This window comes from Hermetia illucens, chromosome 6 (genome assembly GCF_905115235.1).
Source record: "Hermetia illucens chromosome 6, iHerIll2.2.curated.20191125, whole genome shotgun sequence".
Lineage (NCBI taxonomy): Eukaryota > Metazoa > Arthropoda > Insecta > Diptera > Stratiomyidae > Hermetia > Hermetia illucens.
In genome coordinates, this window is record NC_051854.1 from 57,349,748 (window position 1) to 57,354,655 (window position 4,908).

Below are 4,908 nucleotides of genomic sequence, written 5' to 3' on the forward strand. Positions count from 1 at the left end.
GCATAAGAGTAAAGTTGCATTCCCAAAGAACGCGAGTCTTGCTCTCCAGACATCCCGGTTTTGCGCCGAGTTCCACCAATTCGATATCCCTAAAAGCTGCCTGGCGTCCTGACCTACGCCATCGCTCCATCTCAGGCAGGGTCTGCCTCGTCTCCTTTTTCTACCATAGATGTTGCCCTTATAGACTTTCCGGGTTGGATCATCCGCATCCATACGGATTAAGTGAACCGCCCACCGCAACCTGTTTAGCCGGATTTTATCCACAACCAGACAATCGTGGTATCGCTCATAAATTTTGTCGTTATGTAGGCTACGAAAATAATAGATTTTGAAAAAGATCAGAAGAAAACTTCATTTTCTTCCCCTCATGGACAATATGAGATTACTCGAATGGTTTTCGGGCTCAAAGCTGTTCCACCCACTTTTCAAAGGATTATTAAGAGGTGAAACCACTGTTGAATTTTCCAGAAATTGATTTTTTTATTGGCTCGAAAAAATTTTTGAAGCCTAGAAAATATGACACAATAAGTGAAATTTCAATTTTAATGGAATTTCGAGTTCCTCCTATGACGCCCCGAGGAGTTTTTTGATAACTATGGCATTTCTAAACGGATTTTTCTTGTAACATGGCATGCAGAATAACTCTAAAAATTTTCAGTTGCAAATGCATGCATGACATGACATAGGGAATTGTTGATAGTTCAGTTTAACTATTTTTGTTGACCAATCAAAGTTATTTTGTTTAGGCGAAGAGAGCAATCTGAAACAAACTTGGCGAGAAATATCATACCTCATTCTCTAGCTATACTAATGTAGGGGAATGTCGTCAGGATCGGACCTTGCGATGTTTTATACACCTAACTACTATCACCATCTGTGCGAGCGCGGCAGTAATTACAGTCAATAAAAAAAGTTTCTCTTTTGAAAGTCGAGTTGGGAGTTGCTTTTTGTAACGTTTTGTGAAGGCAATGATCAGAAAACTAGGCAAAAAAATATTATTTTATACCCATAAAAAGTGACAAAACTACCGAAGAAAACATGGCGGTTTCAAGGTAAGCATATCAAGAGGTCGCGTGGTTACCACGTAATAAAACGCGAGCAAAAAGTATCTTATAATATTTAAAAACAAAAAAACTTTCTAATGATTTAGTAACTAGAGTACTGAGGAAGAGACGCCCAGGACTCTGCCACGGAACAGTTTGATACATTATCTCAGGCCATGTCTATTCATAATATTAGCAAAACCACGTGGAATCAAGGAGCCTTAGATACCCTGACATTTGTCCTGTCCGTGTCCCTCTTTTCCGCCTTAAGAATGCCTTGAGTGGAATGTGCCATTTGGCTCCTCGTGTCCTTGCTCTGTAACATGTTTCAGTTATGGTGTCTGGGACAGGAAGGATGGTTCCATTGAAAGGTGGTGGCGATGGTGCTCCCACTTTCCACAGAAGGAAAAGGTGTGGCAGGCGTCATCCATCATATCCTTCCAATAAATGTAGCAGGGGGATCAAGATTTTCCGAATGTGTGTCGGCAAGATTGAAAATATATGACCGCTGAGCAGCAGGGTTAGGTAATAGTTAACCGTGCGTTCGATTGAAATATTGCCGCATATCTGATTGATTTCTACCATGCTCAGAGAGTCTGGGTTCTCCTTCCACAAGCGAAAACTTCCTTATTTCCCCCACCTTGTCTGAGGTAGATAAGCCTCCGCTCGGTAGGTAGTGATAACTCCCGCTATCATCATTACTGCTAGCTCCGAAACGGTACGATAGGCGGATAAAACACGCAGATCCCTTCGCCATTGTATTTACGATAGGCGCTTGCAGTATATTTCCTTATTGAAGGAGTTAACCTATACTTCGGAGCCGTAAATTTGGATGGGCTGAATCGTACTCATCAGCAGCGATGCCTGCTGGATAAAGGACATCCGGCATTGGATATCAGCGGACAAATCGCAAATATTCTAGCCGCAGCGTTTCCTGCGGTGTTGCGAATGTTCTCGAAAAACTTCGACAAGAACATGGGTTCACCTACCTGAATAGGGAGGATGTGGTAATCCTTCTTGGTCCACACAATGATTTCGATTTTCTCCGCATCATTATTACCGGTGTGCGCTGAGCTTGCTCAACAGTGTGTGCGGTAACCAATGCCGTAACATCATTTGTATCCGACGAGATGCAATTCACCAGCCATCTCGGGTCGTAGAAGACTATCAGACAAGGCGTTCCCATGGTCTGCACCATGGATAGGTCCCTGAACTGCCCCCTATGTTACCTTCATTCTGCGCTGTCCTTCCCCCAATACTGTGCCTTTTAACGACTCTAGATAGACATAATTATGAACTTATAGTTATTAATAGAAAGTCGAAAACGAAGTTAATTCGAATTTGGAGACGTGCTTTAGATGTAAAAATGTCGCGTAGAATAAAAACACTTTATTTGTGGTGCACCAGCTTAGTTAAGTTGGCCAAATAAGGATAACCGAATTCTTAATCGGCGTAGTCTTTAGGATATGAACTACATGTGTTGGTGTCAATCAAAACGATATAATATATTCGAATATATGCATATGGTGGTCAAAGGGTAGTATAGGTCCCAGGGCGAAACGTGGATTGGTACCCACGATGGAGCATAAAACCTCGGACTGGACAGATTATACAACGACGAACCCGGCAACGACAACGGAATAACGATTTGCGCATTTTCTCATAGAACGTGCGCTCCCTGTACAGAGATGAAGCTGATAAGCAGCTAGCCGACACCCTGTCCCAATATAGGGCTGATCTAACAGCGTTACAGGAGATGCGTTGGACAGGGACCGGTTTCCTGAAGAAGAACCGCTACATCATATATGATAGTGGCCATCCAGTAAATCATGGGCTCGAAGTAGGTTTCTTAGTCAGCCAAAAAATGAAACCTGCTATTATCGGCTTTGAAAACATAAGCGAACAGCTATGCACTCTGCGCTTGAGAGGCAAGTTTAGAAATATATGCCTCATTACCGTTCACGCCCCTACAAAGGGGATTGCAGAGTCGGAGAAGGATACCTTCTACGAGGCAGTAGAACGAACCCTCGAAGCCTGTCCCAGATATGATATTAAAATCATACTTGGGGATTTTAACAGCCAAGTAGGGAAGGAGCCCGTATTCAGGCGATATGTTGGCTTCCATTGCTTACACGAATATACAAATGATGATGGACTGCGGATTATTCAATTAGCAGGGTCACACGAAATGGTTGTTGGAAGTACCTGGTTTGCGCGGAAAGCGGTCCACAAACATACTTGGGCCTCTCCAGACGGGACCGCTTTCAACCAAATTGACTACGTGTTGATCGAACGCTGCCACCTCTCAGCCTTGATGAATGTCAGAACATATAGGGGGGCCAATATAGACTCGGATCACTATCTCGTTGGCATGGTGCTCCGAGCTCGAATAACAACACCACATAGAATCCCCTCTGACAATCAGGCGGGAGTTAACACTGAAGCGATCCATAACACAGCCCTCCGCGACACCTATAAGAGGGAAATGGATGCCGCAATAACCGCAGTCAACAGAGGACCTTAAGATGAAGCATCAATAAATGATCTTCACAATCACCTGAAGAACGTTATCATGGATACGGCCACAAACATACTTGGCCCCAGCCGCAAAAGGAGTCGGAACGGCTGGTTGGACGATTGATGTAAGCTACCAACGGAACGGAGGAATGCCGCATACCGTGTAGCCTGGGAGAACCAATCTGTGAATCTGTGAACTAGAAAAGTACAAGGAGCAACCGCACCAGGCGCGGACGTTTTACCAACAAGTTAGCAGGATGAAGTCTTATACACCTCGATGCTCATCCTGCCGAGACAAAGAGGGAAATCTGATTTCCGACAGAATAGGCATATTGGAGAGATGGGTTGAGTACTTTGATGAGCTACGGAACAACTAGAACATCGGCGAGTTGGAGGTTCCGTCAACTGAAGATGACGGACAAATACAGCCACAACCAAGTTTACGAGAAATAGTCCATACAATTCATCGGCTTAAAAATTATAAGTCGACAGGAGCCGATGGAATTACAGCCGAACTGGTTAAATATGGAGGCGACCAGTTACACCAAGTTGTTCATCAACTTGTGCTCAATGTATGGGATAGCGAATCAATGCCTGACGATTGGCAACAAAAACTGTTCCGCTCACAGCTCTTACTGTACAAGACTATGATCTTGCCAGTCGTCATGTATTCCTCGGAAACTTGGGTTCTTAGCAAGAAAAATTGCGAACTCTTGGCCCGTTCGAGAGAAGAACCGTTCGAAGAATTTTTGGCCCCCTACATGAGGATGGACGATTCCGTAGCCTACACATGACGAAATCTATGAGCGATACGACGACCGTCAGGTTGTGGATAAAATCCGGCTCAATAGGTTACGGTGGGCGGGTCACTTAATCCGTATGGATGAGGATGATCCCACCCGGCAAGTCTATAAGGGCAATATCTATGGTAGAAAAAGAAGACGAGGCAGATCCTGCCTTTAATGGAGCGATGGCGTGGGTCAGGACGCCAGACAGCTTTTAGGGATATTGAATTGGTGGACCTCGGCGCAAAACCGGGATGTCTGGAGTGCCTTATTAAAGCAGCCCTACACCGGATACCGGTTGTTGCGCCGTTGATGATGATAATGATATGCATATGCAATAGCAATTTCAAGTTATTATTTGGAAGGCGCCGACGGTAATAAATGATAATGGAATGAACTATTTGTCAAGGATAGTGCTCAATAAATCCAAGGACCTGACGGAGTTGTTGTAAGACGAATGGAATATTCCAATAGCTGGCCGATGATTAAAGAATCGCTGATTCAATTGTATGAAGTAATCGAGACATATTACCACTTTAAGCAGTCAGCGGATTAGTTGCCAT